General features: G+C 40.5%; 1 protein-coding gene and 1 pseudogene across 3 annotated transcripts in view; both read right to left on the bottom strand.

Moving 5' to 3' along the window:
• Positions 1-12,116, bottom strand: part of Grm1 (glutamate metabotropic receptor 1) — a 426,514-nt gene that overhangs the window by 197,417 nt on the left and 216,981 nt on the right. The window lies entirely within an intron of this gene.
• Positions 5,059-5,683, bottom strand: LOC123463376 (annotated as a pseudogene).

Genomic DNA, 12,116 nt, shown 5'->3' on the forward strand with positions numbered 1-12,116 from the left:
TTTGTTTCTTAGTAATTCACATTTTGTCCCTTTTTTTATTGTTTTCATTGCTTGGTGAAATTTTCTATCAGTACCTGTTGTGTAGCAATTTCCTCCAAATTGAAACACTTCATTCTGGGAGAAAGCTCTTAAGATTTACGGAGTTCATTAAGACTAAGGAAGAAAACAGGGATGAGTAAATGAGTCTTGTAAAGCCCCTAAAACTAGACTGCCCCCCACCACACCTTCTAAATATATGTGGAAACAGTGAACAACAGCTGGGGACAGAAACAAGCCACGTGGTGTGCCTCATGCCTGCCTTCATGAGGTTGCCATCCCAAATAGGGTGGGATCTTGTGATTCACTTCCTTTGAATCACCCATGCTGCTTTAAGTAACACCTTACCCATATTTTGTAAGTAACCCCAGTAAACCCACTGCTTCAATAAAATTGGATTTTGGTACAACCATGGCTTGATCTGTCACCTGAGCCCTCTCTGGTGTTAATACATGTGCGTTCATGTCTCCCCAGGGAAAAAGTTTGACACATTGCCTACAAAATCAAGAACAAAATGAAATAGGCCTCCCTTCTATTTCCTGCTCAAGATGGTAGTAGAATTCCAGAACAGGAGAATCTTCCCTTGGCATTGCTTTTAGAAAGTCATTTAAAGGATGCTCCTGAATCAGCTGTTTAACAAAATATTTTACGTTTAAAGAGAAATTTTAGACTCCAGGGGAGGTTTAAAAAAAAAAAAAGGAAGGTCATAGCTTTCCTGTAGAACCTAGAGGATTCTTAATACATTCATGATCACCCCTGCACCCCAGACTGGTACATTAGTTAGAAATGATGAAAATGCCCTGAAATGTGATGGTCACCCAAAGTTAATGGGTCACCTTAGGCTCACACTTGGTGTGGCACAGGCTATAGATGTAGATAAATATATAACACCAAATACCCATAATTATAGCATGATAAATGAGTTTCACTGCCCTAAGAATTCTGTGTCCACCTATTTCTCCCTGACACCCCCCACACTTCCTAGTAACCCCTGACTTTTTCACTGTTCTATGGTGTGCCCCCCCCCATCATTTAATTGGAATCCAAATTATGTTCCCTATACATACTGGCTTCTTTTACCTAATAGTATGCATTCATGTTTCTTCATAGATTGATAGTACATCTGTGTGTGTGTGTGTTGGTGAGCACATGCATATGTGTACAGATACACATGTATGTAATTGAGTGTAGAGGTTATAGGACAAACATTAGTATCATTCCCCAGGCAACATCTACCGTTTTTGAAACAGGATCTGCCAATGGACTGCAATTCACATTTGGCTGGACTGGCTGGTCTGTGAGCCACAGGAATTCACTTCTATCTTGGGCCATAAGAAGCCTCTTGGCTGACCGGTGATTCTGTGGCTAAGCCTGACAAGAATTCTGGGGCTTCCGCAACTTCTGTAATGGAAGATACCTGTCCTCAGAACTAACTGGTAAACAAAATGCCTATTGTAAATACCTGCTATAAAAAAGTTATGCCAGATTCAATCAGAATATTAAAACCTTTTCCACAACAGGCTATGAGACTATCAGAAATTCTGTCCATATGAACCAGGATCACATTACATTATATGAAAATGAAAAAGTATCTAACTGGCTTGTCATAAAAACTTTAACTTTGAGCTGAGGAAGTAGCTCAGTGGCAGAACACTTGTTAGCATGTGTGAAGTCTTCGGTTCAATCCCCAGCCGAAGAAAGCCAAAACCTATAACATCATCATTAGACATTAGTGTGACTCCATTCCAATGAACATTTCAAAACCAAAAGTAAATAAAAATATAAAATTGACTTTCTCCTGCTACTAAAGTATATCTTCTCTCTCTGTTGAGTTTTAACATAGGTAAGCTTACTCAACATATCCTCAGACCCACACTAACATTTCTTTCTCCATTTTCTAAGTGATTACATTTTCTAGAATGCCAGACAGAAATTACATATGAAGGCAACTGTTAAACTTGAAGAGAAGGGTGAGTCGGTCACCAATGGAGCCATGGGAGAAGTATAGAGCTGACACAAAGATAAAGTTTAGTTGGGCTTATAAATTATGGGACTGAATAAAAAGATACACTGGAGAAGCTCCAAGAATCAATACTCCAGGTGGTAGACTGTCCAAAATCAGATATCTCAGGAGAGGCTCAACAGTAGATGTGTGGTTGCATTCTTTCATATGAACTATCATGCAATCGCCCTGTGCCGTCACGTGAAGGGAGCTGCGGTCATCTAGTAGCAACTCTCGTTGCTTACTTTAGGTTGAAGGACCAAACTTGGGAAACTACTCAAGTGATAACACATTTCAGCAAAAATGGAGGCTGTCAGTGAAATGCATAAGGAACCAAATATCAGCTACAGGTTTTCACCGACCACTGATAAACATTTTGCATATGTATACATTGACCACAAAAGAGAAAAATATCAGACACTTTTCGGATAAGTGATTAAATTCTTGGTTTCATTTTACAACAATAAAAGATAAGCCTCTTTAATTAAGTACAGTTAACTGTAGTCTAATGGGTCTCTATAAATGCCCTGTAAGACTGAATTTATCCTGCTTTGCTAGGATAAATGTCCAGTGCCTTCAAAATAAATGATAGTGCAATGCTTCCTCATTCGATAACTGAAATTGAGCTGAAACGGGTCTTTTTGCACTTTGTTCTGGGGAAGATACTTCACTTTAATAATATAAGCATTCCTTCCCATGTAAAGGGAGCTGTCACCAGAAGTCATATTTCTAAGTCATTTACACCTGGTTGTTTGACACACTGAATTACTGACATTGTCCCCAGTGAAGGTGTAGATGGGAGCCTATTAAGTGTTCATGGATTAAGAAGTAGGGCTGGAGAGATGGCTTAGCGGTTAAGCGCTTGCCTGTGAAGCCTAAGGACCCCAGTTCGAGGCTCGGTTCCCCAGGTCCCACGTTAGCCAGATGCACAAGGGGGCGCACGCGTCTGGAGTTCATTTGCAGAGGCTGGAAGCCCTGGCACGCCCATTCTCTCTCTCTCCCTCTATCTGTCTTTCTCTCTGTGTCTGTCTCTCTCAAATAAATAAATAAATAAAAATTAAAAAAAAGAAGTAAAGGAATCTCTAATATCTCTGCTGAAAGATACCTCAATTCCTACTTGTTAAACAACAACAACAACAACAAAGACAGATTGCATGTGCAGCTCCGAGGTAAAGTGCATACTTTTCATGCACTAGGCCCTATATTTCATCCTTACCACCACACACACACACACACACACACACACATAAATCTACTAATACAATGAATGCTATCATAAAATATTTTCATAAAACCATTCTGTATGACAGTATGGTGGGTTCATATAATTATGCATTTGTCAAAACTCACAGATTGTACAACGCCAAAAGTACAGACTAAACTTGAGGCTACAGGCGATGATTATGTATTACTGTGGGTTCACCCCACACCTTTAACAATGGAGCCAAAAAGCACAGTTCTTTTTGTATTTTATATTGTACACAATAGCAGTATATTTTCACTAAATCCATAAATATATACCCACACATATCTAATGACTCTTTAAAATGCATTTAGAATTTTAATCAGAGAAATTATTGTTTTTCATAGTTTATAAGTATTTTTTAAATAATTCCAATAGTACAGATTTATGACACAAGACCAGAGACCGTCCAGTCATGCCGGCAGAAAAAATGGTTTTGTTTCCTAATCCATGTGTAAGCTACAACATGTGCCCCCAGACCACGTAGTTCTACTTTATACAAAAACTCTTCAGTCTTCACATCCCCCTGATATCAGAAAGGCTCCATTGTGTGTTATCTTGTTTGTTTCCTCACCAAAACAAAATAACATGTCTTCTTAACTATAAAGCAAAATGCTTGGATTATGAAATGCCAAGTGTTTCCTACTGAGCTAGAGGGCCATTTCAACCGAAAGCAAATGTAAGCATGTAATTAATTCTATTTCATATTAACATTGGCCTTTATCCCTACAATAAATAACATGAAATAATTGGACATATCTCAATGGATCGTTTTGGGAGGGATGCTTGATGACAACCTCCATTAGAAGGGAAAGTTATAGTAGATGTGAATACTTTATAAATAAGGATGTTTTCTGTAGTCCCACTAGCTCATAAGAATTTGGCTTTAAATTACTTTCACCCTCCTTGCTACCACATTACAGCACTCAGCACTCAAATTATCTCCTACATAAGCTATCAGCATAGAAGCTGCTATTTTAACTCTTATTTTTAAAAAATATATTTATTTATTTATTTATAAGAAAGAGACAGAGAGAGAAGCAGATAGATAAAGAATGGGCATGGCAGGGCCTCTAGCCACTGCAAATGAACTCCAGCTGCATATGCCACTTTGTGCACCTGGATTATGTGGGCCCTGGGGAATTGAGCCTGGCTCCTTGGACCTTGCAGGTGAACTCCTGAATTACTAAGCTACCTCTCCAGCCATAGGACTCTGTTTTTTTTTTTTTTTCAATAAACTATACTAAAATATCTCCCTAAAGAAAAGAATAGAGAATTGTCATACAGCTTTCTAATGTCATGAAATCCTTTTATATTTTTTCAATATACATTTTTCTACATAATTACACAAGGAAAAAACATGCAAATGTAGTGAGGTTTCTTATTTAATTCTTATCTAATAAAGAGCATCCTAAGTTGCATCATTTTCTTTTAAAAGTTTCTGGAGGATTATTTGTGTGTGTGTGTGTGTGTGGTAGCATATCAATATATATATATTCCCCCCAGAAGTAGCTACCCTTAATGGACTGGCACAGGACAGTAGCCAGGCTCTCATTCAGGAGCCACAGGAACTGACAGCTGACACAACATGGCAAGCTTTTGAGTAACTATATATTCAGGAGATGACACGGGTGAAGGTCTGGACACCCAGCCATTCAGCTCTAGTGAGCTCTCTACCAAGCCTTCCTGCCAGTATCCATAACAGACTTAGCTCAGGCATGGAAAGAGAGAGCCAATGTCCAGAGGCAGGAGTCCACAGGGCAGCATGAAAGTTCACTCACGTGCAGCTGTCAGTGAGGGAATCCCACATGCTGGTGGCAAGGGTGCTGGGCTTGAAGACGCTTTCCACAACTCTGTGCTAGGTGCATCCAGCCCACAGAAAGCACACCGCTGGTGCACTACCTGCGCACAGTTCACAGTGTCTGCCACAAGGGGTACTTGAAGATGAGAAGATGGCTCATCCTACTCTTCCACACAGTAGCTTCACCAGCACCTGGCTATCAACTGTCTGTCTGAAGCTTTCCACCTTGAGCCCACCAGCCAGGACTTCTGTCTCCCTGTCCAGGTCCGGGTAGACCAAGGCCACATAGTCATTACAGGTGGCTCCTTCACCCGCCACATCTGCACTGAGTCTGGGAGGTTGTTGCAAATGTGCTGCGTCTCCTAGTTGGTTGTGTTGTTGGGTACCATGCCTGCTCCCCACACACAAGCACCCACTGATGCTGCAGCCCATGATGGACAGGTACAACCACAGAGATGGTGTCCAAGAGCTAGCCCTTGAAAACACGGTAGAAGTTCGTGGATCTTCTGGTGGCCACCAGGCAGTAGGTGCTGGTGTGCTTTGCAAAGCAACCAATCTCACAGTTATTCTCATTTGATGCTTGGAGTCCTAAGGGGTGCATAACCGACAGTTCAGGACTGCAGATCCTCCCAGAAATCCAGATCTACTGGACTCAACTCCACAGATCATGTCCTTTTCAGTTCCCTCAGACCTCCAGTCCTGCCCCTTAGATTCAGCCAGACATTCAAACCCCCAATCCTCCTGTCCCTATCTCTTCTGACCCAGGGCTCAGAATTGAGCCCTGCTTTCCAATACAAACTCCATTGTATATGTTCTTTAGATGCAAGTGTTTCCTATCTGCTCAGGGTTCATGAAGTTCACATCCAGACAATCTTAAGGAAATGAGAAACCACATTAGAAGATGTCAGAGCAGAACTTGGGGATGAGTGAAAGGGAACCGGCCAGGGCGTCTATCTAGAGATGAACAGCAAAGGTAACACCCAATCCCAAGGGGCCGTATTTCAGGTGTGTCCATTAGAACATTTTAGATCATGGTTATGAAATAAAAACAGCAAGGGCAGGTCAGGCCAACACCTAGAGATCAACTGTGGAGAAAACAGAAGGTAGAAAAGCAGTAGAGTAACCTCCTTCATTAAGACTGATCAAGGTCTCTTGGTGGCAATAATGAGCAACCAATTATACCCAACAGTTGTAATGCTGCGAAGACACAAGGAATAATCTGCACAGGCATTGTATCATTTAGATGCTTTTATTAGCCAGCATCCAACAACAAAATTCTACTAAATATCTCCTACAGAACAAGGATTTATTGCTCAGAAAACTGAAGCATCTGAAGGAAGGGCAGACTTTGAGGCAGTTTTATGGTAGCACATCAAAGACACCATGAAAATCCTCATTTCTTTTTATCTCCTTTTTGTGTCTAATAGTATGGTTATATGTGTAAGCTGGTTTCCCATAAGATCCCCACATGTTTGTCAGAAACTTCTAGAGCCATATGTATATGTATGTATGTACATATATGCATATATATATGCATATATTTTTTTTTCTCAATCAGTGTCAGTCAGGAAAAGAGATTCTCTCCAAATGGCTCTCTGGAAAGATTAGCAAAAGTGCTTTTCTAGAAGTCAACTGTAAACTTATCCTTTTAATAATCTTATTGGCTCCAATTTTTTTCTTGAGCCAATCAAGAAGGTAGGAAATCCTTTCGCTAATTGGTTTGAGTCAGAACCTTCCCTTGGATGAAGTCATTCTTATAGAAGCCATTCTCCAAAGGACATTTGCTGCTGATTTTGGCTGCTATTGTTTATTAATTTATTATTATTATTATCAAGCAGATTTTGGAGCTATGTTCTTGGTATGTAGCCTGGCCAGGCCTTGATCTTATGATCCTTTGGCCTTAGTGACCTAAGTGCTGAGATTATGGGCATCTGCAACCACAACTCATACCAAAGACTATTAAAAATGTGGTTACTAGGGGCCAGGCATGGTAGTGAATGCCTTTAATCCCAGCACTCAGGAGGCAGAAGTAGGAAGATCACCTTGAGTTCAAGGCCACCCTGAGACTACATAATGAATTCAAGGTCAACTTAGGCTAGAGTGAAACCCTACCTCAAAAAGCAAAGAAAAAAAAATGTGGATCTTGAGTCAGGGACTGTAAACAAAAGAAGCAAATTTATCTGATTATCCATATTTACCTGATTTATATGCATGGACACATAGCACAGTTTCATATGTTTTTATATATGCAGTTAACTTTATATTTTAATGAAGATCTAAATAATCCAATAATATCACCATTTGAAAGTGCTCCAAGTGTTCAAATATAGAAGATTTATTATCACACAAAACTTTTCTTCATTTTGTTATTAAATTTGGATCTTATTAGACTATAATTTATTTTCAAAAAGGTAAATATTAATAACTACCACATTTTAAAATTGCAAGCTATTTTATTTTGTTATTAAATTCCAAAGAAAATAGATTTTTTTAATACAAGATGCTAAAAATTAAGGTGTAGCCTATGTAAGACTTTAAAAGTAGTTGTTAAAAACAGTTTAGGGGGGCACGAGAGATGGCTTAGCAGTTAAGGTGCTTGCCTGCAAAGCCTACAGATCCATGTTCTACTCTGCAGATCCCACATAAGCCAGACACACAAGGTTAGGGAACTGTGCAAGGTTGCACATGCACACAAGGTGGCACACACATCTGGAGTTTGACTGCAGTGGCTGCAGGCCCTAGTGCACCAATTCTCCCTCTCTCTCTTTTGCTCTCTCACACATAAAAAAATGGGGGCTGGGGAATTAGCTTAGTTATTATAGGAGCTTCCTGTGTATGCATGAGGATCTGAGTTTGAAACCCCAGCACCCATGTAGAAACTAAAAAGCTGAGGACATTGGCCTATCCCATCTCAGAGCTCAGGATATGGAAACAAGAGGATCTCTAGAGATTTTTGACTAGCTATTTGAGCTGAATGAGTGAGCATGCAGTTTTCATAAGAGACCCTGACTCAAAAAATAAGGTGGAAAAGGTTTGGGCATCGGTTCAGTGGATAAAACACTTGCCACACAACTGTAAGTAGCAGGTTTCACATCCCTGGCATCCACATAAATGCCAGGTGAGCAATGCATCATACCTGCAGTCACATCACTCTGGAAGGGGGCGGGCAGAGACAAGGGATACCCCAGGGGATAAATGGCTGGCTCGATCAGCCCAACTAGCAAGCTGTAGGTTTAATTGGGAGTCCTTGCCTCAGTAAATAGAGTTACTGAGTTATTGAAGAAGATACCCAAAGGTAATTTCTGGCTTCTACACATAGGCAAACCCACCCATGCATACCACACACAGTAAATAAATAATAAATGAATGAATAATTAAATAAAATGGAGAAAGGTTGATGAAGATACCTGTAATCAACCCCTCCATACCCACACCCATGGACATACTGACATATCACACACACACACACACACACACACACACACACACACACACACATCTTTTTTTTTCTTTTCCTTACTTTCTTTTCTTAAATTTATTTATCTGAGAGAGGGATAGACGCGGAGTGAGAAAAAGAAAAAAAAGAATGGGCGCTCCAGGGCTTCCAGCCACTACAAACAAACTCCAGATGCATGTGCCACCTTGTGCATCTGGCTTACGTGGGCACTGGGGAATCGAACCGAGCTCCTTTAGCGCCTTAGCTGCTAAGCCATCTCTCCAGCACCTTTTCCTCACTTTCTTATCAGACACTATACATGGTTGAATTGGATTGTACATAGAAGGCCGAACAACAGAGGGAAGGGGGCTTCCCTGGACATTGCTCCATTTGGTAGTTCTGCTCTCTTCCAGATCTTTATCCTAAACTACTGAGGGGCCTGAGCGGACACTAGGGGAGAGCTTTATCTACATCTCTGGGTCTGGTTAGACACTGTGCCAGAGGCATCGGTAGGCAAAAGGCTGAAGCTGCCTGTGAGGGAGGACTGCACTCCCACTAATGATGACTCAAAACCACCAGGATGACTGTGGATAGATATGGTCATGCAAAGGGGATAAGAAGACTAGGATGTTCTTAAGACTTCCCATGGAGACTGAGCGTTGAGCAGAGAGAAGTAAGTGTGCCCAGATGTTAGAGGAAATAAGAGCTGGTCTGAGGAGAAGCATGTCTGTAACAGACGGCGTCCCTACAGCCCATGGACATGCTCAGAGGGCAAAATCAGGATTCATCCCTGGTGGCCTTAGAAAGGATTGGGACTAACCAGTGGCCAACAGAAACCTCAGTTATTTTTCTAACTATCCTTTCTCCCTCCTGCCCATTCTAAGCACTAAGGAAAAGACGGTCTGGACCCTGTTCCCATCAAACTGCAGACTCCTAAGTGTATCTTTTTTTTTTTTTAGAAGGGAAGGAAAAAGCTTTAAGCTGAATCAAAACCCAAAATCAAGCATTATTTCTCTGTACTGGACTTATTAATTATCTAACAGAGACTTTGGTGGTGAGAAGTGAATGTGTGACTTTCAGTATATAAGTTATGAAACATGAAATGTCATTTAATGGTAGAGGAACATTATAACACTTTAGTATGAGTTCAAAGGGAGATTTGGAGCAAAAAACTTAACAAGTTGCTTTATAATGTGCTCTCTGAATTCTACTTTCTGAACACAATGACTACAAACCTCTTCCGTCACTAAAATGAGATACATGGGACCTACTTAGCAAGCATTGTGCTTAGCTTTTTAAAACATCATTAAGATAGCTTTTCACTAAGATGTATTTTCAGAACTTTTTTTGGTTTCAGTAAATCTCTCACCCCACTCTGGTATTTCATTATAGGCCTATCATATTTAATGGATTAAAAAAAAAAACTCCTGGTAGTAAAGAATGGAGAGAACCTGTTATCTGTAACCAATAATTAGATGATTCAATATTTACTTATACTAACAATTTATCATAGAGTGGTTGGATTCTAGCTATTGTTCGGTGATGACATCATATCTAGGCCAATGATGTTTCTATGGTAATGCAGCTGGATTTTTGGCAGATCAAATTATTCATAAGGAATGAAGATACTGCTTTTTTTTTCCCCTACCCTTAAAACTGGATCTCCAGTTACATTTGATGCCTGGTAGTGAGACTCAATGGTAAACTTAAGCTAGAATGGTAGGCTGTAACTTCATTATCTAATGTAGAAAACTAGCTTTCTTGATGGTGAGCATGGTTATAATAGGAATAGGGACATAGGATGGATATCACAATATGCAGGCTGTGTATAAAGATTGCAGATGTCAGCCTAGAAACATAACAGATTGTGTTATGATTTCAACATGGTACACAGAACATGTCAAGAAGAAAATGATACCAAGACAACGAGATTGCTTTACTTTTCTACTAAAAGAATGTTTGTTGCGTCAGCATATTTTGGTGATCTCCCTGACCGAACAAATGAAAAATAAATTTACTGTTTCAAGAGTCTGGTTCTCTCTCATTGGTTTGGCTAAAAACACAGTTCCCTCTTATTGGTATGTTAATAATTTTTCAAGCACATGGCCTAAGGCCAGTAAGACTGAAGTAGAGTGTGCAGAGGGAAAGCCTTTACTGCACTGAGCTGTAGCTGGTCACAAGTCTATCCTACCTTTTACTGCCAAGCATGGCGTACAAGAAACACCATGGCTATTTCTTGGACCCTCTACTCCCCAGGAGAAAAGTTTCTATAAGGATCAAGCAGAAAATCCAGAACATAAATCATACCCTTTGTTCTGAAGATGAAAGTTTCTTATGAGGAACTGTCTTTTCTCTTAGAGGTTAGCTGGACAGTACAGGATAAGAGAATGTGCGGTGGTGCAGGGGATCCACTGCTTTGGAAGGGTGACACTTCTTGGGGAAGTGACCTGCCACTGCTTGGGACCAGCCTTAGTCTGTCCAGGTGATACAGATATGCTAAGGGCTTCTGCAGTGTCCACATTGCTTGGAAGAAAAAATAAGTGCTTTTCTCATCTTCCCTACACTCGCATGTTATTCCCGAATCTAATACATGCAGCTCCCCAATATATTTTTTGAAATTATTATCTTCCCTAAACAGCCCCCACGACTTCAATGGCTAGCTAACTCATCTTCACAACCTAGCTTAAAGGTACTCTTCAGGTCAGTTACTTAGATCCTCATCCATGTGGCTCTTATTTGTAAATATGCATGTCATATATGGTAGTTAGTTTCCCATAACAATTTAACTGATAGCAGGCTTCTCAGATACTTGGTGAAGCATTTGGTTTGAGTGCATCTGTAAGAGTTGTTTCTAGGCAGGACTCATGGGGAGAGCTGGTGAAGTTGATTACTGGCTCTAAGGTGGATGGGCCTCATCCAGCCCCCGAGGGACTGAAAGGAGCAAAAAGGCTGAGCTCTTTCCGTACTACTTTCTTTGAGTGGGGACACTGGTTTTTTACCTTTGGACTCAGGCTCAAACCAGATCTCATGCCACTGGCTTGCCTGGTTCACAAGCCAGCATAACATTAGCATTCCTGGCTTCCCACTTGCCAGCTGCAGATCTTGACTTTTGAGTGCTGAAAACCAATGAATACTCTATTGACTTGGTTTCTCTGGATTAGTTAAACTAATGTATTTTCCACATAAGCCATTTTATGATACTAATCATTCTCATATCGTAACAATTTTTTAAAACTTGTAAGTGCACTTTTATGTGATGGTACCTTAAAACTCTACATCCTAAAAGACAGAACAAATGGTTGAACCTTCGCCAGGTCCTTACAGGAAACACCTGATTAACAAAGCCCTGGAGAGGGTACAAAAACTGACCTTTATCATCTCCTGTTTCTGTTTCTCTCTCTCTCTCTCTATCTATCTCTCTCTCCCTCTCCCTCCCTCCCTCTTCTCTCTCATCTCTCTTTTAATTACTTATCTTTTAATTACTTATCTTTGTCTTCCTTCTCTTCTTGGGCGCTGGCCTGTAACTCCCAGTATCAGCAGGAGGATAACATTGAGCTTTTGATCAGAGAGACCTACAAGGTTTCCCAAGAGGGAAAAA

Source organism: Jaculus jaculus, chromosome 9 (assembly GCF_020740685.1).
Source record: "Jaculus jaculus isolate mJacJac1 chromosome 9, mJacJac1.mat.Y.cur, whole genome shotgun sequence".
NCBI classification, from domain to species: Eukaryota; Metazoa; Chordata; class Mammalia; order Rodentia; family Dipodidae; genus Jaculus; species Jaculus jaculus.